Source organism: Dendrobates tinctorius, unplaced genomic scaffold (genome assembly GCF_039654945.1).
Source record: "Dendrobates tinctorius isolate UK_male_01 unplaced genomic scaffold, ASM3965494v1 ptg000040l, whole genome shotgun sequence".
NCBI lineage: Eukaryota > Metazoa > Chordata > Amphibia > Anura > Dendrobatidae > Dendrobates > Dendrobates tinctorius.
The window spans coordinates 19,323,727-19,350,747 of NW_027361708.1; the positions used below are offsets into that span (position 1 = coordinate 19,323,727).

General features: G+C 46.7%; 1 long non-coding RNA gene across 1 annotated transcript; it reads left to right on the forward strand.

Annotated features, from left to right (window-relative positions):
• Positions 1–479: 479 nt before the first annotated feature.
• Positions 480–26,767, forward strand: LOC141088747 (uncharacterized). The gene is made up of 3 exons (XR_012232042.1): positions 480–586; positions 26,392–26,512; positions 26,697–26,767. It is a non-coding gene; the product is annotated as an uncharacterized lncRNA (long non-coding RNA).
• Positions 26,768–27,021: the final 254 nt, after the last annotated feature.

The following is a 27,021-nucleotide window of genomic DNA, read 5'->3' on the forward strand; positions in this document are numbered from 1 at the left end:
CGATACAGTCTCTGTTTCCCCATCAACCACCACTTCCACCAGAATGGTACAATCAGATGTAAAATCAGGTGACTGCATTGAATAACAAAGCACCAGTGATTCATAAGGTTATTGCATTTCATTAATATGTCATAACTTTGAGTTATTGGAACTCTCCTTCATCACTATTGGCAGGTTTCACAATAGTAATGCATCATTTTATAAATTGATGCATTAGGTTCAGTGATGTTTTGAACTGTTTCTCAGGGTCATTGTGAGCATCCATGAAATGCAAAGCAATGGGTGGAGAGAACATTATCTGTCTTATGCTAGCATATGCTTTGTTTCTTGGAAATCTTGTTCTGTAACTTAACTTGGCTTTCCACACCTGTCACATAAATCCATGCTGAAAGGTGAAATAAACTGAAATGAACTGTTTGTCAGAACTACTTATATACTACCTATGGTAGCATCGGCTGTTTGCCCTGGTTTATTTCAGATTCAAATCAATGTGAAATTTGCACCACATACGCAGGGCCAGGATGAGGGGTAGGCACCTGCCTAGGACACTACATCCTGTCTACCCAGAGGAGGCGCAGGCATGGAGGTGAGCGATGTCTGTCACAGACACCACCCCTTTTTCTGCCCTGTGCCCCAGCCATCGCTCTCTTTCTGCTCTCAATTGCTTTTATCATATGTGAATGCAATTGCTGTGTGCACCACAAGCACAGGAGCAGAGTAGCTAACATTTCCCCTGCTCCGCCAAGATTTCCAGCAAGACGCAGGCCACTTCCAGCCTGTCCCTTTATTTTGTAATGGGGGTTTATTTTCCATTATGGCATTTGCCAAATGCTGGGCACCTCAATTGAAACCAAATGGCCTTGATTATAAATACTCTTTATTAGTTTCCATAACGATCCTTGGGTTCTACATTTAAATATTAGATGTCAGGGATGAATATCGCTATTTTATCTCCTGTACTGTGTAAACTGATCATCAAAAAATGATTGATTCTGTATCTAACTTTGAAATTGCACTCCCTATTAAGTCACATCACTAAAGTACACTGCTATTTTTTTTAACTTTTGATAACTTTTTTCTGAAAAAGGGTAACAATTCTAGTGGAAGTGGTTATCAGAGTTTGTTAACTAACCTAGAAGAGGGAATGTGTGTAAGGGGGTAAGATATGATGTCTCTTACGTTTTCCTTCCCTCTGACTGTCTTCCAGTTCCTAATGTTTACAGACATATTTTTATGATTATTGCCTGTGGTACTGCTACATGTATAAAAATGTATTACCGCTCATTACTTATGGCATTGCCACTTGAATGTGTTACCATTGTATAGATAACTGTATATATTCCCGCATGTTCTTGTAAGATAATACTGCATCTATATTATGTATCATTTGTGTGTATACAGGTAGAGAAAGCTAGTGCATACTTTATTGGGACATTAGATGAGGGCACTCTTAGTATATAGATTCGCATAGGCTGGGTAGTTGTAATTATGGGGGTATACTAGTGGGGCCTGATAGTAGGTTCTTAGAGGGTTAATTGCCGGGGGGGCTACTGAGAGTAAGGTTAGTGAGGAAGTGTGATTTAGTGAGACGGGGCCAGGGTGCCCAAGAGTCCACATGGGCTATAGGCCCGAACAGCTTGGCTGTCACGTAACGTTAAGTCGTTATTGCCCACGTTACCCACGGCCACTGCAGGTCTTAGCAGTGGGTCAGAACAGGAAAAGGAAGATGTGGCGCCTTAATGCCTGGGCCATTGCTTTTAGGGCAGAAGTTGGCTGGACTAAGGAGAAGAAAGGAGTTGGCACTTCGACGAGATTAGTACAGACGGGTCGGATGCTTCACCGGGGGTCAACAAAAATAGCGATTGATGAATTCATGTCTGGGGTGAAACAGGCTGAAGGAATGTCATTGTAGTGAGGTCAGACCTGGAAGGAACTGGGAAGCAGTCTAGTACGGTCCGGTGCGGTCCGGGCGTGTGCCGCACAGAAGTGACAGCAAGCAAGGGAAAGATCAGAAAGCAAGTAAATGTGATGATGTATCAACTATGAATGTAATGTGCGAAATCCTAAGTAAAGAAAGTGTTAAAGTTGTCTTGGACTGTGCCTCCCTTGATATGAGTAACCTAGAAGAGGGACCGCTATGGCCTGGGAAGTGCCCGGGTGACGATGTGTCTAGAGTAGAAATGAGCGACTTTGCCTTTTTTCAAAAGTCGGGTCGAACGAAATCGGCCGATTATCGTGAAAAGTCGAAGGCCGACTGAAACACGAAACCCAATGCAAGTCAATGGGAACCAAGGTCGGCAGGGAGTGGAGGACAGGAAACACACCTACAGTGCCCATTTTAATGCCAAAAACATCAATTCTTATTACTTAAGCTTGTCAACCTTAATTTACTTTATAATAATAGTTAGGCATTGAAAACTGGGGGTTATTTGGCTAAAGTTGTGGGGGGGGTAGTGCTGGCTCCAGATTTTCATGTGCCCTGGGCCAAAGAGTGTCACTGGGCACTTTTAACACATGCCACAATTCATGATCCTCTGATACGGCAGAGAATTAGCGGTATAGTACAATGAAAAATACTTAACTTTTTACATCTCATGACTGATATCCATTTTAAATTCTCCAATAGCTCCAAAAACAGACAGTATATTACTCCATACAGTATTATGGCCACCGCATAGTGCGCAAAACAGAGTAATGAGGCCCATATATTTCTCCATACATAATCATTGGTGCCACATAATGTTTGAAACAGTATATGATGAGCTCCACATAATGCTACAGTATATGTTGGTCCCCATGGATGAAGCTCCACTGTCTTAAGGGCCCAAATAATGCTCCATATATAATGGACCCCATTCTAATGCTCCAGTGCATAATGGGCCCTGTAAATGCTGCTCCAGTGTCTGATATCCACCTTTGGAATGCTCCAGTGTATGGTGGGCCTCATATATCATTCTCCAGAGTATAGTGTTCCCCAAAAATAGCTGTCCCAACATTGAAAACAATTAAATAAGTCTCCTCGCTAGGGAATCCCTGTACTAGTCTGGACTCCTCGTCGTCCCCATCTTCCATCTCTCTGCACTTGGACTGTTAAGGCATAGGGCATACAGACGTGATGTCTTCGTGCTCTCTGACCAGAATGTCACTGTCAGGAAATGCGGAAGACGTCACGGCGGTGGAGCAGGGAGAGGTAAGTATTTCAACTTTGCAAGTGCTGTGATCCTGAGCAAGCAGGGTGGGCCCACTCGTTGGCGACGGCACTGGCACAGGGCCCCTCATAGTACGGCCGTGTGTTTGACGGCGGGTGGGGGTTCGGGTGGGGGTTCGGGTGGGGGGTGGGCCCTCCCGTGGGGGGTGGGCCCTCCCCTCCCCCTCCCCCCCCTCCCCCTCCCCCCCCTCCCCCTCCCCCTCTCACCGGCAGAGACACTTTTGCGTACTATGAGGGGCCCTGTGCCAGTGCCATCACCCATGAGTATGCCCCCCCCACCTGCTCAAGGAACCTGCACTTTCATCTGCACCTTCCTCTTTGTCACCATGTAAGGTGGTATAGTATGCGGGAAGGGGAACCTGCGTTTCATCAGGGTCAGATTCTGGCTGTGTAGAGTGCGAGGGGAATGTAGTGGTCTGGGTCAATGTACTAGCAGAATCATCTAGCAGTGGCTGGGCATCAGTGCACTTGTGGTGCCCCCAGGAGTACGGTCACCACAGTGGCAATACCTTCCTCCTAGGGAGTGTGATGTCATGCTTGGGAGCAACGAAGGATCTCTTTAGCAGTTAAACCAACACACAACACAGTTCCCACTCCAGGCCAGCAGGGAGACCTCTGTACCTGACTGCTGAGGAGCTGCTCTCTGTGGTCGGGAGGAGGTAAGTTAGGGCAGTCTGTGAAGGGAAGGGGAAGTGTGTGGACGTGAGAAGGGGAGCTGGAGGATGAGCAGAGTTAAGGCTCACTCCTAGCTGGAGCGCATGGTCGGGATTCCGGTCTCCGAGTTTGTAGGGACACAGACGGTCCTGCAGCAGAAACCGGAGGAAGTAGCAGCTGTAAATGCTCTGTTCCCAACTAAGGCTCGGAGGCCCCAGCAGCGACGTGTGTGAGCCAGAAGGAAAAGGCTATGGCTGCCTGCCATACGAGAAAGTTCCAAACGAGAGTCAACAGGGGGAACTTCAGTGAACTTAGTACTGCGAGTAAGTCAGATAAGTGCTAGAACAGAGGCCACACTACCTATCAGCAGAGAGAGAATTCCAAATTTGCTTCCAGGCTTACCAGCTCCTTCTCCATCTGTACTCTTGGTCCTGGACAGCACTTACCAAGTACAGGTAAATGAACTGCATGACTGTGTCTGTCATCTTTCTCCTGCGCCTGGCGCATGGCTCTGCTACATCCTGCACTGCACACCATCTACCAACTCTTTCATCTGCCCTGCGACTACGGCCCTACCTGTGCAGGGCTTCTACATCTTAGCTGCACCACGACATCTGGTAAACGGTAAAAATCTGAAATCGAAGACGATCATATACTGTCGGACTTCCCACCATAAATTAGGCCAACTGCTGATCGGGCGGTGTTATTCCCACGAACCTCCGAACAGCGTCCATGAAGGCAAAGTGTTTGGTTTCTGGGGGCAGTATGGTTGCAAAGCTGAACCTTAAAGGAATATCCAGAAGGGCACCACCAGGAGTGGAGCCTGCGGCTTAATTCAACTCCACCCGGGAAACCTCAACCATGCCAACTACAGAAAAGATTGACAGATTGCAAGCTTTGTTGATTCTGTAGGTGGTGGTGGATGTCCGTTTTTAGTTGTTCTAGCGATTTGTCAGCTTAATTCCGTTAACAAACGAGACTCCGGCATGCCCCCGCGGTACGCGTCAAACTTACAAGAGGGACACGCGAGGCTCTGGCACTCGAGATTGATCAATAACAGGTCTGTCATGCCCTTACACGTCCGGGGCTGCATGCGCGCTACACTGAAAGGTCCAGCGTGTGTCGCTTACAGGTGCAGATAACCCGCTGAACCCCGTTAGTGATGGGGATCTGGGATTACAATTCTTCCCCGCGAACGAGGATTTCCCAGTAAGTGCAGGTCAACAGGAATTCCGGAATTAGGCCTAACTGGCATTCCAGAAAAAATGAAAAAATTAAGTGTCCAAACCACAGGTGCTGTAGATTGCTTAACAGCTGGGCTCCTATGCTGAGTAGCACGCAGTTCTTACATAAACAGGCGGCATAGCTTGGTTCACTGGTGGGCTCCACTGCTGAGTAGCAGACAGTGCTACAAGGCCCAAAAGGATTTTCTGGACAAGATGCGGTAAAAAATAATTAGAAACACACATGGTGTAGCTCCTTGACAGGTGTACTACACCGCTTGCTACCACATACCGCTACTATGCCATGAAACAGTCTATTAACATTGAAAACCATTATTAATGTGAAAATGAAGTTACGCTTTTGGTGAACGAAACGTTCTCGAACGGAACCTCGAACAGCCGAATTTTAAGCAAAGTGTTCGAGTTCGACGAATGGCTCGAACACTGCCCAAAACAGCTGGAATTTTAACTTGGCAAACAGGTCGACTCGAACACCGCTAATCTCTAATCAGGAGGCAGACTCAGACGTTCTTAGGCCCAGTATGGATTCGACAAGATTGTAGAAAGTTGAGAAAGGGTACAGTATCACCCGATAACAGGTATATATGTAGCATAGTTTACACATGAAAAACCTATGTCTATATATCATGAGGCAGACACAGAGGGTCTCAGGCCCAGTATGGATTTGACGTGACTTTACAAAGTTGAGAAAGGGTACAGTATCACCGGATAACAGGTATATATTGCATAGTTTAAACATTAAAAATCTATGTCTATATATCAGGAGGCAGACTCAGTCGGTCTCAGGCCCAGTATGGATTCAGCATGATTGTAGAAAGTTGAGAAAGGGTACAGTATCACTGGATAGCAGGTATATATTGCATAGTTTAAACATTAAAAATCTGAGTGTATATTTCCGGAGTTCGACAAAGACACTCACAGCCTCAGTATGGATCAGACAAGAATCTAAAAAGTAGAAAAAGGGTTATGTATTCGAAGAGTACACCAGTATACACTGTTGGGGTATTTTTCAATCTTCATATATATTTCAGTCTCAGTAAGACAGTCCAGACTCTCCACAAGAGGAAGCGAGATGGATACAAGTACAGACGGAAAGTCGACTGCAGAAATTTTAGAATTACTAATCACGGTAAAAACTCCCGGGAGAATTCTCAGAGGCGATGCTGACCCTCAATTAATTTGTCTGTGGAGACAGTGAAAACAGTTCTTGTGAACAAAGGTTTGCTGTATTGCAGTACCGTGGAACCCATCACCGTTACTCATCTCCATCAAATTGTGATCACAGGGACAGATGTAGACATTGTCACTGTCTATCATGATCTGTCAGGTAACTTTGGAGTGCAAAAGACACAAGCCACAGGCCATAGGTGATTCTATTGGATTGGCATTGGAGGACACATTTAAAAATGTGGGCAGGAATGTCACACGTCTATGAGCCGTGAATGCTGATGATAAACCACCACTGCATCTCATTGTGAGTCGACGTCCATAACAAATGGAAGCCATTGATCATCTGAAGATAGAGCCCAGCAGGACAGGGCATAGGTACGTCTTAACCATCATCTATCATTTCACCAAATTTGTATTGGCAGTCCCAGTGAAGTATTAAACAGGCCAGATTACACAGTGGTGGAGCAGGGAGAGGTAAGTATTGCAAGTGCTGGTGCCCTGAGCAAGCAGGGGGGGCCCACTCATGGGCGGCGGTACTGGCACAAGGCCCCTCATAGTACACCGGTGTGTCTGACGGCGGGTGTGCACCCTCACCATCAGAGACACTTGATTCTAATAAGAGGGACCTTGTGCCAGGGCCGTTGCCAAAGAGTGTGCCCACCCACCTGTCCGGGGCAATGGCAATCGCACGGGTGCATGCGCCAGGTGGTGACCCCGGCCCTGTGGGGAGAGGCAGCCCAGTTAGGGAGGTTGAAAAATTGGCATATGTTGATGTTGGACATTCAGCAGCTGCAAATGGAGTAATTGGAGAAGTCTGCGGAAGAGGAGGACAAAAGCAAGCCATTTTTCTGGCAACCTACGTGTCAGCAGGGGAGGGTGGGACAAAATCCTTTGAAACCCATGCATGGTTCATTTTAATGAAGATCATCAACATGTTGGGTCGACAGATGGGTGCTTTTTTCTGTCAGGATTGATCCAGCAGCACTGAAGACTCGTTCAGATAACACACTAGCAGCAGGGCAAGCAAGCTCCTGTAAGGCATATTGCGCCAATTCAGGCCAGGTGTCAAGTTTACTGGCCCAATAGTCAAAGGGGAAAGACCGGTGAGGGAGAACATCGATATGGAAGGAGAAGTAGTTTGTTACCATAGTTGACATAGTTGACCATAGTTGACAACTGCTGTCTCCTGTCACTTTCGATCGATGCAGTATTACCAGTCGTGTGAGCGGTACTTGAAAAATCAGTCCCCAACATGGTCATGAAACCCCTGTGTCCAACGCCACTTCGGCTGTGTGCACCACAAACACCTCTTCCATGTTGCTCCCTACAGCTCGTTGGAAAAACATCACCACTGCTGTGTGCTGGGAATGCCTCAAACAAACGGTTTACCAGAGTTGCTTGCTTGTTAGCCAATATTAGCTCTAGGTTCTCCTGTGGCATGATGTTTTGGAATCTGCCTTTATAGCGTGGATCCAGGATGCTGGTCAACCAGTAGTCGTCATCGTTTATCATTTTGGCAATGCAGGGGTCCCTTTTTAGGATCTGCAAGGCATAATCAGACATGTGGGCCAATGTTCCAGGTGTCAATGATGCACTGTGAGTGCTGGGTGGAGGAGCACTTTCTGGCAAATCAACATCCCTCCAGTCACACACAAACTCTGTACCTGACCTTGCCACACCAACATTTTTTCTTGCCCCCTGAGAAGCGTCCTCCTCCCCAAAATAATCATCCCCATCATCCTCCTCCTCTTCCTCTTCTTCCTCCACCTCGTCCACGAGACTTCCCTGAGCAGACAATGGCTGACTGTCATCAAGGCTTCCCTCCTCGGCTGCAGATGCCTGCTCCTTAATGTGCGTCAAAGTTTGCATGAGCATGGATGCTCATGCTTATGATGGTGTCGTCTGCGCTTTCCAGCCTTGTGCATTCCTCAAAACACTGAAGAACTTTACAGAGGTCTTTCAGCTTCGAACACTGCACACCAGACAACTCCATGTCTGCCTGCAAACTGCCTGCCCGTGTATCCTCCCACAAATGAATTACAGCTTGCCTCTGTTCGCACAGCCTCTGAACCATGTTCAGGGTGGAGTTCCACCTTGTTGCAACATCGATAATTAGGCGGTGCTTGGGAAGGTTGAGCAATCGCTGCAGCTTCTGCATATGACTGGAGTGTACGGGCGACCGGCGGATGTGCGAGCACAGTCTTCGCACCATATGGAGCAGGGGTTTTAACTCCGGATAATTATTGAGGAAGCACTGCACCACCAGGTTCAAGGTGTGAGCCAGGCAAGGTATGTGTCTTAGTTTTGAAAGGGCTATGGCTGCCACAAACTTCCGGCCATTATCACTAACTACCGCGCCTACCTCAAGATGTAGACTGCCCAGCCATGACTCAGTTTGTCGCTGCAAGTAGTCGGCCAGTACCGCCGCGGTGTTTCTGTTGTCGCCCAAACACATCATCTTCAACACAGCCAGCTGACGCTTACCACTAGCTGTTCGATATTGGGACAACTCGTGTGCAATACTGGCAGCTGCGGATGGAGTGCTCATGCGACCGCTCTGTGGATGAGCTTTCACTTCTGGAGGAGGAGGAGGGTTGAACGCCTACAGCTTACTGTTTCCTATACCGTCGGCTAGACAGCACTGTCCCACCGCCGCTGTCCCCTGTTGACCCTGCATCCACCACATTAACCCAGTGCGCAGTGATGGACACGTAACAGCCCTGGCCATGCCTACTGGACCATGCATCTGTTGTGAGGTGCACCTTTCCACTCACTGATTGCTTGAGTGCATGGACAATGCGGTCTTTCACATGCACATGAAGGGCTGGGATGGCTTTTCGCAAAAAGAAGTGCTGACTGGGTAGGTTATAGCGTGGTACTGCGTAGGCCATGAGCTCATGGAAAGCTTTGCTTTCAACCAACCGGGAGGGCATCATCTCTAACGAGATTAGTTTGGCAATGTGGGCGTTCAAAGCCAGTGTACGTGGATGAGAGGATGAGTACTTTCTTGTCCTACTCAGAGTCTCTGGTAGGGTGAGCTGGACTTGAGAGCTTCATATGGTGGAACTAGCAATGGACATGGCGGACTGAGAGAGGGTTGGTGATGGTGTTGGTGGTGTTGCTGATGGCCTAGATTCAGTCTTTCGTAGCAATAATATTGTGATTCCATGACTGCTTTGCCCTTGCAACGACACCTCGACATTTGCTGCTGGTGGTGTGCTTACAGTGGGGGAAGCGATGTAGCGTTGCTGACTACCTTCATTCGGAGCAGGTGCGCATGTGGTTCGTGAGGTTTGGTAGTCCGTCCACGCTTGCAAGTGCATGGTGGTTAAATGTCTAAGCATGCAACTGGTATTCAAATTTCTCAGATTTTTCCCTCGGCTAAAGGTCTTTGCGCACTTCTTACAGATAACTTTTGCCTGATCATAAGGATTTTGTTCAAAAAAGTGCCACACTGCACTCTTCCTACTATGGAAGACATTTTGAGTCCTTACACGCTGTGATAATTTGACCGTCTGGCCAAGCTGTCCTGCAACTCTTTTGGTTTTTGTAACACGTTTTTGGACTGCTACGGTCATGCCAGATAACAGCTGTTGCGATGTTGTTGCCTGCTGCGGATCCTCCTCCTCTTCTGAGCTATTGGCAGCGGCACCCTCTTCCCCCAATGGATGCCAATCTGGGTCAACAACTGGGTCATCAATCACCTCCTCTTCAATTTCATGTGCACCTTCCTCTGTGTCACCGTGTAAGGTGGTATAGTATGCGGGAAGGGGCACCTGAGTTTCATCAGGGTCTGATTCTGCCTCAGTACACTGCGAAGACAATGTAGTGCTCTGAGTGAATGTACCAGCAGAAAAATCTAGCAGTGGCTGTGCATCAGTGCACTCAATGTCAGATTCATCTTGGACTGGGGAATTCACGATTTGACTTGCTAACCCAGGCATGGTATGTGAAAAGAGCTCCATGGAGTAATCGGTAGTGTGGCCTGCCACATCCTTCACTTTTGGTAGGGGAGAAGGACACAAGGAAATGTGTTGTTCCTGACCAGGAGCGTCCACTGACGACTCAGTGCTTTTATTTTTTGAAACTTCAGAAGAGGAGGCGAGAGAGCTGGAGGCTGTGTCAGCAATGTAAGCCAAAACTTGTTCCTGAAGCTCCGGCTTTAAAAGTGGTTTACCTACTTCCAGAAAAGAGAGCCTTCGAGGCCTTATGGAGCCAGACGATGACGCAGGCTCAACACCTCCCTCCGTAGGTGCTATTGTGCTTTTGCCACTACCAACAGATGCAACACCACCACCATCGGGACTAGCTGGCAACCCCCGCCCACTTCCATGGCATCTTCCACCATACTTCCTCACTTTTATGAAAATGTATCCAAAATAACACCAGCTATATGGTACTGTAAAACAAGGTAGACGGTGTATATAGTATTGGTGAGAATTTGAATCTCACTTGAGATTTGAGGACGCAGAACTATTGTCTCAGGCCCAGGAGAGATTACACCTCAATGTAATAGGCTGAAATTGGATGGTGTATGACAAGTTGGAGGGTGTCTATAGGACTGGTGAGAATTTGAATCTCACTATAGATTTGAGGATGCTGAACTATTGTCTCAGTCCCAGGAGAGATTACATCTCAATGTAACAGGCTGAAATTGGATGGTGTATGACAAGGTGGAGGGTGTCTATAGGATTGGTGAGAATTTGGATCTCACAAATATTTGAGGACGCTCAACTATTGTCTCAGGCCCAGAATAGATTACACCTCAATGTAACAGGCTGAAATTGGATGGTGTATGACAAGATGGAGGGTGTCTATAGGATTGTTGAGAATTCAGATCTCACTAGAGATTTGAGGACGCTGACAATGATGTTCTCAGTCCAAGTATGGACGCCGGCAGCCTAATAAGCAGGACTGCTGCACACACAAAAGGATGGAAAAATGAACGCTTGGTAACTGTGCAGGAAAGAGGAAGAAAAGTATTTTTGCTTTTAAAAAAGCAGTTTGCACAGCAGTGTGCAAACAGAAATGCAGCTATCAGGGAGCCTTATAAGGCAGCCTAATAACCAATAGAGCTGATGCACAAAAATAGAGCCTCCCCTGTCACTGCACACAAAGTGTTGTGTTGTAAGTGGAAATTGCTAACAGCAGAAGCAGTTTTTTTGTTCTTCTTCCCTGCCTAACGCTCTCCCTACAGAATCATCAGCAGCAGCAGCTCTCCCTATGCTAAGATCGGCATAAGTAAGATGGCGGTTGGCGTTCACACCATTTTATAGCCCCTGTGACGCCACAAAAGGCCAGCCAATCACTTGCATGCCCTTCTCAAAGATGGTGGTGACCGATGCCTATGTCATCGCATTGCCCACAGTGTGCGTCCTCCATCATTGGCTGAAAAAGGGCGCTGGAAGCATCTTTTGAAATGCGACTTTGGTGCTCTGGTTGCCGACCTCGTGGCCGACCTAACGCTATGGTCTGGTTTCGTTTCATGAAACCCGATTTCAGCGAAAGTCGACGACTTTTGAATATGACCGACCCGTTTTGCTCAACTCTAGTCTAGAGATGAAGGTATGCCGAGGAGCATAGTATTGTTTCATGTAGGTGAAGGGCTGGGCGTATCTGCCACCAAAGTACAGGTCACGACTACGGTCTTGGCCCTCCCTTACATGTGCATTAGTGGTCCTGTTACTTTAGTCTCTGGGCCGTTCCTTTGCCTTGGGGTGGAATTGGCTTCATCTGCCAAGGGCGCCAAAATACTTTGTCCCGGCCCTGCACATAAATTTATGTTCACATTACAATGAAGCCACATGTTTCTGGCTCAGAATTCCTTTGAAACCTGAATAGAGCAATTCACAATAAAGAGTCAGAAACAGTAAATTTGTGATTTGTCTGGCCTGTGTACCACACAGAGACTGCTGAAATCGAGAATAGTCAGGGTATGAAGTGATTTTCTCTACCTCATTACAGTGATTTCTTCTATTCTGTTTTTTCAAGGTATCAGACGAAGTCTGATGGAACCATAAATGTGTGGCAGAAACATAAAGTGATGTAAAGTCTGCTGCAGAGCCCTCATGATCGGTTCTGGTCTTTTATGGAAGATCCTATAACAATTGCACTTAACTAGAATGAATAGTAGTGATGAGAGTATCTGCCAAAATTTTACATATCGTGTTGTAAAGTCCATTTGCAGCAAAGTTATACTCCGCAAATTAAATGTCATTTATTATGTTCTGCGTGAATTTCCAGATGCCAGAGCATAATATACATAAGGTGATAAAAAGCAAAAAAAAAGAAAATGTATAAAATCTATATTCACTTCACTTACCTGTCCAGCCACTCCGGTGCTCAGTGCCTGCCATATGGTGCTAAGAGCCATTTCTTTCTTCCGCTTCGTCTGTTAGCCTGTTTACACTAAGCTGGAATTTCCAGTTGTTACCAGGCCTCGGAGATCACTATTTGGCACATCATGATGTCAGATCTGTGATGTGCACTGACCTTTGTGGCCAGGAGTTCTGACTTAGCGTAAATAAGCCAGACCTATGATGCCGAAAGAAGAGGCCCTGAGGAATGGATGGCAGGCAGCGAACAGTAACATCATGTCCTCTTCTTTTCACTGTCGCATCTTCAACTTATTTACTCTACGACAAGACTTCTGAACAAGACCAAGCCTCAGAGATTACTGTGCATAACATGCTTATGATTGGGACAAGCAACAATTTATTGAGACCTGGTCGTGACTGGAAGTCCTGAAGTCCCGACCAAGAGTGAGATACAGCTTGCGATGAGGAAAAGAAGAGGCAGCTCTGAGGACCAAATGGTGAGCAGCAAGTAGTGGAGGCATTTGACATGTCAGTGGTGAGGTGAGTATATGAGTGTAAATTTTTCTTTTTTTTAAGTTTCGCTGGTTCTCTTTTTCTTGAATATGTGCAAAATGGATTTAAAAAATCTTTATCCTCAATGTTCCTGATTTACTGGTATATTTCAGAAGAATTCAATTACACTGAAATGAATTTATCTCTAGTGAATAGTATATGCTATATGTTAATTAGTAATCATCTACAGAGAAGACATAAAGCGCTCGGTTCTTTTCCACAACTTGTCAACTATCCATTGTTAAATTGTGGAACAAAAATATTCTCCATGACATTCAGCTCAGGACAGTGTTGACATATATGTAAGTCTCAGTGATTTTGTAAAGAAATAAAGATAAAGATGATTTTTAATTTTTAGTATTAATTTTGCATTGTATTAGCTAAGCTTAATCCAAATACTTACCATAAAAAAATAACTATAATCCCCTCCCTCTGTGTTTTGTATAGTCCCTTTCCAAAATGTTTCTGTTGCAACTCTACTTGCTACTTTCTGTATCCTGACCTGCAGTGGTAACAGTTTGTCACATGAGATTGCTTCAGCTGTCATGTGTTGACATAAAACCTTGCCATTAGTAAGAATGGGAAACAATACAGAAGCAAGAAAATAAAGATAACGGCAGAGAAGAATGTATGTTTACCTAAATGACTCTTTCAAACATCAGTGTGTCCAGTACGTGTAGTGACTTTTTCCACACTTACCGGAGACACTTACACATGTAGACACATTGAAATCTTTGTTGCTGTGCACATGTCAGTATGTTTCCAAAGATCGTGTATCCTTGTGACCCACATGTAGACATGTCCATATTTTAGTGGCAGCACGGGCCGCCAAACGTCCTGCACACATGCACATGGATGAATGGATGAAACACTGGGATGTCATCCGTGTGACATGTCCTGGCACCTGAGAAGCAACGGTACAGTAAGTGCTGTTTCTCAGCGCCCAGTGATGAAGACCACTGTCATCATTCTCCTCTGCCAGCAATCAGCATGAGCAGGGGAGAATGATGAGAGTTCTTTTCAATTAATAACAATGAGAGCAGGCGTCTGCTAATGGGACTATTACTCCCATCAACCTACACATGCTGCCACTAATAACAGTGGGAGCAGGAGCATCTGATAGGAGTATTCATCAGCTGCCACCTTGGCTATAAATAAATTAATTAATAATTCTGCGTGGGTTTCCCAGTATTTTCTATAACCAGCCAGGCAAAACTAACAGCTGGGGGCTGCAACGCTCAGCTGTCAGCTTCAGCAAGGCTGGTTATCAAGAATTAGAGGGGTCCCCATTGCTGTTTTTTTTAATTAAATATTTATTTTTTTAAAAATGGCATGGGATCCCCCACATTTTTGATAACCAGCCTTACTAAAGCTGACAGATGGTGGTTAGCATTCTCAGGATGGTAAGGACCCCAGCCTAAAAATAGCATATAGGATTAGTAATGGAGAGTGGTCTTATAGCCATCTATCCATTACTAAGCTGTGGACTTCATGTCACCAGACAATACAATGGTGACGTCTACCGCAAACAAAAACTGGATTACTTACCGGTAATACTCTTTTGTAGAGTCCACGACAGCACCCACTGAGAGAGGGGATCTGCCCCCGGAACAGGAAACCTACAGAGAGATAAATGGGGCGGTCCCCCTCGCTCCCTCAGTTTGTGTTACCGAGAACAACGGAGGAACCGCCATACATGTTTTAGTCAATTTGTTTGGGCGATTCATCTATCTTACACCTACATCGTTTAAGTTTGCTAAGTTTAACCACGTATAAAATTTTAATTACAATCTCCGCCACCAAAGAGACCCATGTGAAAAAAGTTTTACGGGAGGGAAGTGAGCGGGTGCTGTCGTGGACTCTACAAAAGAGTATTACCGGTAAGTAATCCGGTTTTTCCTCTTCGCCACGACAGCACCCACTGAGAGATTTCCAGAGATAATCCCTTGGGAGGGCACACTGTGTTAAGACACCGAAAGACAAATCCTCGGTAGAGGATAAATCTAGTCTATAGTGACTATAAAAGGTAGATGGAGAAGACCAGGTTGCAGCCTTACATATTTGCTCAATTGGGACGTTTGCCCTCTCGGCCCAGGAGGATGATATGGCTCTAGTAGAGTGCGCCTTAATCCCCAGCGGAGGTTCTTCTCCTTTAGCCAAATATGCCATTGTGATCGCATCTCTAATCCACCTGGATAATGTGCCTGTTCTAACTCCAGACCCCTTTCTGTTGCCCTGGAAGGATACAAAAAGAGACCTACTCTGCCTCCAGGGACTGGTCCTATCAAGGTAGGCTAGTACAGCTCTCCTCACATCTAAGGTGTGATATTTCACCTCGTCCTGGTTTGACGGGTTTTCGTAGAAGGAAGGTAGGCATATCTCCTGAGACCTATGAAATTTAGTTACCCGTTTGGGAAGGTAGGACGGATCTGTCTTCAAAATTAGTCTGTCTCGTGTTATTGACAAGAACGGAGGGTCTATTGATAGAGCATGAAGATCACCTACTCTTCTAGCTGATACTAAAGCCACTAGTGTAGCAGTTTTCAATGAGAGGCACTTCACTGATGCTGAATCTATGGGTTCAAACGGGGCCTGAGTAAAGGCATCCAAGACCAGAGTAAGGTCCCATGCCGGAAGCCGAGGAATATGCACCGGTTCTGATCGTTGACAGGCTGAAACAAAACGGGTCACCAATCCATTTGCTGCCACGTTATAGTTAAATAGGGCTCCTAAGGCCGATATACGGACTTTAAGAGTATTTACGGAGAGGCCCAATTCTCTGCCTCTTTGAAGAAACTCTAAGATGGCCATAATGGGTGGTTCACCGGCTAGCCCTGCTGGGTGAAAGGTCAGGAATTTCCTCCACACCTTGGCGTATATCCTTGTTGTAGATTCTTTTCTACTTTGTAGCAGGGTATTAATCAGGTTTTTCGAAAAGCCTTTCTGCTTTAATAGTTCCCTTTCAAATTCCAGGCCGCTAGGTGTAGTGCTTTGACCTGTGGATGGTAGCAGGGTCCCTGCGAGAGAAGATCCTGGTGCAGCGGTAGGATCCACGGGTCGGTTATTGACATGGCTCTCAGCCATGAAAACCTCGGCCTTTTGGGCCAAAACGGGGCTATCAAGATGACCCTCGCCCTCCTCTCTTGTCTTATTTTCCTGACTACTGTTAGCAGGAGAACCATTGGAGGGAAGGCATAGGCTAGCTGGAATGTCCAGGGTGCTTGGAGGGCATCTAGAATGTCTGGGTTGTCTGACCTGTAGAGCGAAGCAAACCTTCTTACGCGTCTGTTGGCTCTGGTCGCGAACAGGTCTATCTCTGGTCTGCCCCATTCTGACGTGCCTGCTGAGGACCCACTCGCCCTGATATAGGACCTGGCGACTGAGATAGTCTGCTTGAGAGTTGTCCACTCCTCTTATGTGGAGCGCCGACAAGGAGTGAAGATGTACCTCGGCTACCTCCAGGATCTTTTCCGCGATAGACATCAACGGTCCCGATCGCGTACCTCCTTGTCTGTTTATATAGGCCACTGCGGTGGTATTGTCTGTCTGGACCCTCACGTGGGTTCCTCTTAACTGCGGGAGAAATTGAGACATCGCATAGTAAATTGCTTTTAGCTCCTTTACATTAGAGGAGGTTTCTATTTCATGTTTACGCCACCGGCCTTGCATCATGTGCTCTTCCAGGTGGGCCCCCCAACCTAAGGGGCTAGCATCCGTGGTGAGCACTTTGGAGGGAGTTACCCACCATTGCACTCCTTTTGACAAATTGGTAGGATTCAACCACCACCTTAGGGAATTAACCACTTCCAGCGATAGGGACATCTTCCCTTCCAACCGTCCCTGCAGTCTATCTGTTTCCTGCAGAATAGCCCATTGTAGCTTTCTGGAGTGGAACTGAGCCCATTGCACCGCTGGGATGCACGATATCAGGGATCCCAACAAGGACATACCCTGTCTCAATGATATTACGGGTCTTCCTATAGTATTTTGTATCTTATTGATTATAGCCACCGCTTTAGCGTCTGGTAGAAAGCATTTTTGGCTTACGGAATCTACTTGCAGGCCTAGGAACCTCTGACAGGTCACCGGTTCTAGCCTGGACTTCTCCCAGTTAATTAGCCAGCCCAGTGTTTGTAAGGATGAGATAATCTTAGCCATTCTTGTTTCGCACTGAGAAACAGAATTCCCCACTACGAGTAGGTCGTCCAAGTAAGGGATCACCAGGGTGTCATTCAGTCTTACATACGACATCACCTCCAGCATCAATTTGGTAAATACCCGAGGAGCCATGAATAGCCCGAATGGCATTGCCGCAAACTGGAAATGCTGAATCCGACCCTTGAACCAGACCGCTACCCGCAGGAACTTCTGGTGCTCTCGGAATATGGGGAGATGGTAATAGGCATCCTTTAGGTCCAAGACTGCCATATAACACCTGGGAAACAAAAGTTTTATTGCAGAATTTATTGACTCCATCTTAAATGGCCTCAGCCTCAAGAAGGTATTAAGCTTCTTTAAATTTATCATAGTCCTGAAAGAGCCATCTGGTTTTGGGATTAAAAATAGAGGAGAATAAAAGCCCATTCCTCTTTCGTCCCCTGGGACCTCTATCAGGACCTGTTTAGTTAGCAGTACTGCAATCTCCATCTCTAGTGCTTCCTGCTGTATCTGGGATTTCATGGAAGTCAATAGGAAGAGGTTCGGTGGATGCCGAACGAATTCTAGTTTTAGGCCCGATGAGACGATGTCAATGGCCCATGGGTTTGATGTTACCTTCCCCCATTGGTGGCTGAATTTCAGTAGTCTGCCACCTACCGGTGTACTGGTATTAGCGGAACCTGTCTCCTCTGAAGGGACGTTTTCCGAATAGATTGCCCCTTTGTTTGGGGTCCTTATTTCCCCAGCGATCCTGGGGTTTAAAGTCTTTCTTTTTGCCAAACGGCGGTTTTCTGTAGGCCCGCCTATTAAAGGGAATATACGGGTTAGGAAAACCTTTCTTTCTCTCCCCCGCTTTTGTTAAGATCTCATCCAGTTCCGTACCAAATAAGTACTTACCCTGGCAGGGTATAGCACACAGTTTAGTTTTTGTTTGCGTGTCTCCTTTCCACCCCTTCAACCATAAGGCCCGCCGGCCTGCATTGGTTAGTCCTGCTGCTCTAGCGGATAAACGGAGAGAGTCCGCTGAGGAATCGGAAAGGAAGGCAGCTGCTCCTTTAATGAGGGGCATAGAGGACAGGAGTTTACTCCTGGCCACTCCATTCTTAATATTGTCCTCTAGGTCATTCAACCACACCAACATTGACCTTGCCGTGCACGTGGCTGCTATTGCGGGCTTAAAAGCTGCCTCACATGCTTCCCAGGATCGTTTAAGGAGTGTATCGGTCTTACGATCCAATGAGTCAGCCAACGTTCCTGAATCCTCTACCGGCAGGGAGGATCTACGAGAGGTAGAGGCCACGGCCGCATCCACCTTGGGGGCTCTCGACCAAGCCGTCAATTCCTCGTCGTCAAAAGGATATTTACGCTTTGACGTTAAGGGGAGGAAGGTTCTCTGCCCCTGTTTCTCCCACTCCCTTTTTACTAGCTCTTTTATAGCTGGGACCACTGGGAATGCTCGGACCTTTTTATGGGAAATGCCTGCAAACATTATGTCTTGCGGAGTCTTGGGGTCCCTACTCTCTGGTAGCCCCATGGTATTCCGGACCGACTTAACCAAGTTACTGACGCTATCTGTAGGGAAGCACGTCTGCTCCTCATCCTCTGAGGAAGGGTATTCCTGGGATCTATCAGAGTCTAGATCCCCAGTTTCTGATGGTGAGTTTGACGCCGGCGAAGCTCCCCCTCTTGGTGAACCTATTTCTCTCACGGAGGAGTGACCTCCCAAACTACTGGAGCTGCCTAAGGCCCGTAGCTCTTCTCTAATTATCGCTCGGATATCCTCCTTCTTCCGCGAGGATTCGTCCTGTAAGGCCTCCTCAATACATGACTGACATAATCTTTTAGGGTGGCCGTCTGGGAGGGGCTGAGAACATAAGGCACACTCTCTATTTTTCGCCTTCTCCGTTCTTTTGGCCTAAAAAAGGGGGATGTGGACCAGAAAAAACGGACATCAGTTATTTATTCTGACTGAAAACACTCACCCGTGAGTTTCGTCAGTAAACTACCGGCTGCGGGGTCCGCGACTCAGGCTTAGGCGAGGCGTGGGACGGTTTCTTCTCTTTACGTTTTTTCTCTAAGGGCTCGTCTTGTCTGGAAGGTCCGCTAGATTCCTTCCTGGAGCTGCCACTTCTTCTGGTGCTACTACTTCTCCTTGTAGTACCGCTTTGTCTGCTGCCATGTTGGGGATTCCACTGGCTGATTTAATGGGAGCGAAGCTGGGTCATCTATGGATGACATGACTGCGCACTGGCGCTATGCTCGTGGCTTCTTTTTATAGGTCTTTTCTTATTGATGCTCCACCATTTTTTTTTTTTTTTTTGGCCCCATGTGCGCAAGCGTGGGCGTTTCCCCGCGATCGCCGCCTCCTGTGTTGACCCCGGAAGTTGTCCTACCACTTCCGGGTCGCCTCTGCCTGGGAGCGCCGCTGGAAGTGCTTACGCAGCGGCCGCCGGACAGTGATCCCCACGCACCCGGCCGCACCCCTTGCCGCAGGTATGATCTCCCGTAGCGCTGCCTGGCACAGCACTTAGGCCCCTCTGCTTTCTCCCGGGGCCTCATGGCATCTGTAATGCGCTCGCCACTTTCTGGGCGCTCAGGCTCTTCTGCCTTCTCCCGGGGGGGGCGCACGGCCGCCATCCCGGATATGCCCTCATAGCATATGTAATGCGCTTCTCGCCCCTTCCTGGGGGGGTATACGCCCCGTCCCTTCAGTGAGCCTTGGTACCTTTCTTACCTCCGGCCTCACCTGCATTACCAGCTCTGGGGGGGGGAATCGCCTCTCCGCCCGACGCTGCTTCCAGTTCTGGGGCCCCTGCTGCTCATATTATGCACGCAGGTGGCTACCAGACCAGGTATCCTCTTCTGCGGGTTCCTTCCCAGGAACAGGAAACCAAACTGAGGGAGCGAGGGGGACCGCCCCATTTATCTCTCTGTAGGTTTCCTGTTCCGGGGGCGGATCCCCTCTCTCAGTGGGTGCTGTCGTGGCGAAGAGGAAAATATGAACCCCACCTGCCACCACTAAAGGGCAATTGACAAGAGCCATGCTAAGTGCCAGAATTGGCACATCTAATAGATGTGCCTTTTCTGGCCAGTTGTGGGCTGCTATTTTTAGATTGGGGGCAGTGGCGTAGCGTGGGGGGGGGCGGGGGGGGCGGTCCGCCCCAGGCGGCACGTGTGTGGGGGCGGCGCGGCAGCAGCAATTCAATTCCTCTCCTCTGACTGTTGGAGAACAGCGCGGACTCCGCGGAGGCACAGTGCAGGCGCTTTCTACCTTCTACGCCACTGCCTTGCTGGACTCGGACTCGGAGCCCCGGCTGCTTTCCGCTCCTGAGCCGGTGCTGGGCGGAGGTGTTGGCCGCTCGGGGCTGGTTGTTCGGTCGGAGCTGCCAGAAGAACACGTGGCGTGTGGCTGAGGTGACGCAGGAGGAGCGGATCCCGGGACACAGGAGCCGGTGAGTGAGGGGGACGACGTGAAGCGCTGCCCAGCCTGCCCGTGAGGTCTGTGAGGGGAGGGAGACACCGCGGTATGTGATTGCCCCTTGAATTTCATTCCATCATGTAACGTTATGCTACAGGGGGCGGCATCTAGGTAATTACTCCCTCTCCCCCATTTACTAATTCTAAAGTTGAGGCTCCCTAATCCTTGGAGTTGGATTGCCTACATCTTCATATAGCTGATATTATGCAAAAGAGTTGGGCTCTGTAGGGAGAGGACATGGGGGGCTGTGCAGAGGAGGACATGGGGGGGCTCTGTAGGGAGAGGACATGGGGGAGCTGTGCAGAGGAGGACATGGGGGGTCTCTGTAGGGAGAGGACATGGGGGGCTGTGCAGAGGAGGACATGGGGGGCTGTGCAGAGGAGGACATGGGGGGCTGTGCAGAGGAGGACATGGGGGGGCTCTGTAGGGAGAGGACATGGGGGGCTGTGCAGAGGAGGACATGGGGGGGCTCTGTAGGGAGAGGACATGGGGGGCTGTGCAGAGGAGGACATGGGGGGGCTCTGTAGGGAGAGGACATGGGGGGCTGTGCAGAGGAGGACATGGGGGGGCTCTGTAGGGAGAGGACATGGGGGAGCTGTGCAGAGGAGGACATGGGGGGGCTCTGTAGGGAGAGGACTTGGGGGGCTGTGCAGAGGAGGACATGGGGGGCTCTGTAGGGAGAGGACATGGGGGGCTGTGCAGAGGAGGACATGGGGGGGCTCTGTAGGGAGAGGACATGGGGGGCTGTGCAGAGGTGGACATGGGGGGGCTCTGTAGGGAGAGGACATGGGGGACTGTGCAGAGGAGGACATGGGGGGGCTCTGTAGGGAGAGGACATGGGGGGCTGTGCAGAGGAGGATATGGGGGGCTCTGTAGGGAGAGGACATGGGGGGCTGTGCAGAGGAGGACATGGGGGGCTCTGTAGGGAGAGGACATGGGGGGCTGTGCAGAGCAGGACATGGGGGCTCTGTAGGGGGAGGACATGGGGGGGCTCTGTAGGGGGAGGACATGAGGGGGCTCTGTAGGGGGAGGACATGAGGGGGCTGTGCAGGGGAGGACATGGGGGGCTCTGTAGGAGGGACATGGGGAACTGTGCAGGGGGGTACATGGGGAAGCTGTGTAGGGGAGGACATGGGGGGCTGTGCTGGGGGGTACATGGGGAGGCTGTGTAGGGGAGGACATGGAGGGGCTGTGCAGGGGGGTACACGGGGGAGGGGGGCTGTGCAAGGGGCGAACATGAGGGCTCTGTAGGGGGTGTACTGTGGGTCTGTGCAGGGGGAGGACACGTGGGTCTCCTTACACTGTTTTATGGTGCAGCTCTCGGCAGGGCAGTGGTGGAGGTTCAGTAGGGTCATCACGCTAATACATACACATATATATAGAGAGAGAGAGAACTGCAAGAAAATGAAAGTCTAGAAATTTAGAAATAATAACAGCAGAGCTAGTAGTAGACTAAAAATTAGATCTTTGAGTGTAGTGTGGGCTCTTCGGATTCTTCCGGATTATCAACGACCAAAGGGGCGGCAAATTTTTCGACCGCCCCGGGCGCCACAAACAGTTGCTACGCCACTGATTGGGGGGGTCAATATCCATGGCCCCCTACCAGCCTGAGAATACCAGCCACTAGCTGTCAGTTTTAGCAAGGCTGGTTGTCAAAAATGGGGGACCACACACAAATTTTTAAATTACTTATGTAAGGCTACTTTCACACCGTGCGCAGTGCAAACGCACATAAAAAATATATCATGCGTTTGTGTGCGTTTTTTTGCGGTTTTGAGCATGTTTTTGTTTTAAAAAAAGCATGCGTTTTTTGCGCTGACGTGCACGTCAGCGCACCCATAGACTGTAATGGGTGTTTGGGTGAAAAAAACGCATTGCGTGCGCATGCGTTTTTTTGGGACAAGTTGGACACACAAAAAATGCAGCAAGATACATTTTGTGCGCCCTAGCGCACACTGCAAAAAAAGCATGTGCATACAAACGCATGTGTATGTGCACCCATGTAAAGTATAGTAAAAAAAACGCATGCTTTTTTTGCGCAAAAAACAAGCGCAAAAAAACGCAAGTGTGAAACCAGCCTAAATAATTTAAAATAAAACAGCATGGGGGCCCCTCTATTCTTGATAACCAGCCTTGCTAATGCTGACAGCTGAGGGTTGCAGCCCCCAGCTGTCAGTTTTGCCTGGCTGATTATAAAAAAAATACATGGGAGCCCACGCTGGATTTTTTATTTATTTATTTACTGATAGCACAGGCGACAGGTGATGAATACTAACATCAGCAGCTCCCGCTCTCACTGTTATTAGTGGCAGCAGGTGTAGGCTGAAGGGAGCAATAGTCCCATCAGCCTCCGCCTGTTCTCACTGTTACAAGTTGAATATAACTCTCATCATTCTCCCCTGCTTGCACTGATCGCCATAAGAGCAATGGAGAATGATGAGAGCAGTCAGCGCCGGGGAACAGCACTTACTGTACCACTGCTTCCCTGGCACCTGTGCATGTAGTAATGATGTGTCACACGCACGGCAAACAGTTGCCACATGTGTGTCGCAAGTATTGCACACACAGACTCATGGACATGGACATCTCCGGTACCTTTTTTTCTGGAACCAGAAATATCAGGACGTGCGAAGCCAGCCTAATACTGGGCAAAAATTCAGTTTGGTAACTCCTGCTAGACACAGCTTAAGCTGTTTGAGTAGTCGTCATATAATGGCTCATATGAGATTTGCACACTTACTATGCAGGTGTTCCTAATTCTCTCAGCATTTAGTAAAAAATTACAGCCCCTGCTTCATTGAAAGAAGCAGGAAGAGAAGCTAACTGATACACCACCGAAAATATGAAAACTGCATGAATGGTCATGTGATAATTATTGGAATCAGCACGCAGAACTGAATCCTGACAGTTATCATATTACATGTTTTTGGAATTAGGCATACTACAATGCTTAATTTTATAATGCATGCTCCTAACAGACATACAGATGTAGCCTGTTAATTTGTCAGGCTGCACAAACATAGCCATAGAAAACAAATCTGATCTGAGAAAAGTAAGTTAATGTGTATGCACAATGTAAGTGCATATTAACACATGACCATTAACCAGAGAAAACAAAAAGCAAAAAACACAAATATCCTGAACTACAAAGTAAAAAATATACTGCAAATAATGCATAAAGGTAATAATAATAATAAGGGTATTTAGTAAACATAATTTTGATCAAAATAATGTACAAGCCATCCCGCCACGTCACGGCAACCCTTGTGGGACAGTCCCTACTCTAGTATTTAAAACCTTTTCACTTGCCAAGTGGCGTGAATGTGAATAAGGGTCGAGCGGCTGAACCACTAGTAACAGCTTAGGCCAGACTGGATGGCTTTCCCAGCTCAGAAAGAGGGCGGTCACACCCATATATGCACAATGAAATGAATAGAAAACAAATCTGAACTGAGAAAAGTAAGTTAATGTGTATGCACAATGTAAGTGCATATTAACACATGACCATTAACCAAAGAAAACAAAAAGCAAAAAACACAAATATCCTGAACTAAAAAGTAAAAAATATACTGCAAATAATGCATAAAGGTAATAATAATAATAATAATAATGGTATTTAGTAAACATAATTTTGATCAAAATAATGTACAAGCCATCCCGCCACGTCACGGCAACCCTTGTGGGACAGTCCTTACTCTAGTATTTAAAACCTTTTCACTTGCCAAGTGGCGTGAATGTGAATAAGGGTCGAGCGGCTGAACCACTAGTAACAGCTTAGGCCAGACTGGATGGCTTTCCCAGCTCAGAAAGAGGGCGGTCACATCGTTTCATTGTGCATTCAGTGCATATAGGGGTGTGACCGCCCTCTTTCTGAGCTGGGAAAGCCATCCAGTCTGGCCTAAGCTGTTACTAGTGGTTCAGCCGCTCGACCCTTATTCACATTCACGCCACTTGGCAAGTGAAAAGGTTTTAAATACTAGAGTAGGGACTGTCCCACAAGGGTTGCCGTGACGTGGCGGGATGGCTTGTACATTATTTTGATCAAAATTATGTTTACTAAATACCATTATTATTATTATTACCTTTATGCATTATTTGCAGTATATTTTTTACTTTTTAGTTCAGGATATTTGTGTTTTTTGCTTTTTGTTTTCTCTGGTTAATGGTCATGTGTTAATATGCACTTACATTGTGCATACACATTAACTTACTTTTCTCAGTTCTGATTTGTTTTCTATTCATTTCATTGTGCATATATGGGTGTGACCGCCCTCTTTCTGAGCTGGGAAAGCCATCCAGTCTGGCATAAGCTGTTACTAGTGGTTCAGCAGCTCGACCCTTATTCACATTCACACCACTTGGCAAGTGAAAAGGTTTTAAATACTAGAGTAGGGACTGTCCCACAAGGGTTGCCGTGACGTGGCGGGATGGCTTGTACATTATTTTGATCAAAATTATGTTTACTAAATACCCTTATTATTATTATCTTTATGAATTATTTGCAGTATATTTTTTACTTTTTAGTTCAGAATATGTGTTTTTTGCTTTTTGTTTTCTTTTGTACAAACATAGCCATGTATCATGTTATCTGACAAGATACTGATTGCCATATGGAACAGGATCAGAACCAATAACAGTACTGGAATACTGCACCTGAACCAGCAACAGTACAGAAACAAATCACCACAATTATCATCAGTACAGTAATGCCACAGCAAAATCACAATTAGTGCAGGAATACACCAACAGAACCATCAACAGTACATAAAAATATAACCATAGTCACCAAAGTGCAGAAATACATAATCAAAACCAGCAACAGTGCAAAAAGACAGCAGCAGAACCCCCATCTGTGCAGGAATACTTTGACAGAACCCCCAAAAGTACATGAATACATCACCAGAACCAACATTAATACAGGAATACAAAGCATTATGTTAAAGAGCCAGAAGAACCAAGATTAATATATAAAGTAGTTTTGTGAGAAAGGAGTACCGTAAGTATAACCTGAGTTTTGATCATTTAATTCTCTGCTCTTTCTGAGATTTCCAGTCCAGTGGGCGGTCATATCAGGGATCAACAGATTACTTTGTATGCACACTGATACAAAGAAAGCTGTCAGTCATTGATTGGACCACCCAATGGAACAAAAACGCCAGAAAGAGCAGAGGATAAAATGATTAAAACCCAGGTTAAACTGAGTCTTTCTTCACAAAACTATGCCACTTCCAGGAATTCTGACACTATTTTTTCATGATACATTGTACTTTTTGTTGGTGGTAAATTTTGGCTAATATGTTCTACAAATATTTTCTGAAAATATATGAAGTTTGGTGAAAATTTTAAAAAAAATAGCAAATTTCAATCTATGAGTGTTTACACTTTTAAAGCAGATAGTCATATCACACAAACCAGTTAGTAAACAGCAACATTTCCCGGTGTCTACTGTATGCCAACATCATTTTTCAAACTGCCTTTTATTTTATTTTGATGTTGATAGAGACTTAAGGCAAATATATTCAAGTGTCATTGAGTTCAACTTGAATAATAAAAAACTCCACATTCTTGAAAATGCTGATTTTTTTGTTATTTGCTATCCCATGCATTCAGAAAAAGGCTGTATGAATTCCAGGCTCAGAGACTAAGCCAGTGCTAATAAGAAGATGGACAAAGGACCAAATCGCTGATGGGGAAGATCTGAGGGGCTGGTATAGTGAGCGGTAAGGTGTGTGTAAGTAATTTTATTTTTTTCACCTTACATTTCTTATGCTCTGGGGTCTAGAAAGAAAATCTTTGCCGCTAATTGAATTTCTAGTGAAAATCTGTGTGAACATCTGTTCTTGATTTTTGCCTGATTCACTGACCTCTACTCAATAGTATATACTACCTCTTCCCCCCCCCCAATTTTGTTTTAGAATCTTATGGATAGTGTAAAGATTATTGAAAATTCTAAGGGACAATTAAAGGTTCTGTGAAATTGAAGCACAATGTGAGGTAAAGTATATCTTTTAAAGCTTTTCAACAATAGTAAAATTGAATTTTCTAATGCACACCTCAGCAGCTGGATACTGCATTTTTTCCTATATGATTCGTTGTAACTGAGATACAGTCTTTTTGACTCTTGAATAAAAGTTGCCAAATGTTTCTCATGTGAGTGACCACTTGCAGTAAATCAAGATACTGTAGGCAAGGGATTAATGAACTCTTAGGCTGGTTTCACATGTCATGACATTTCCAATG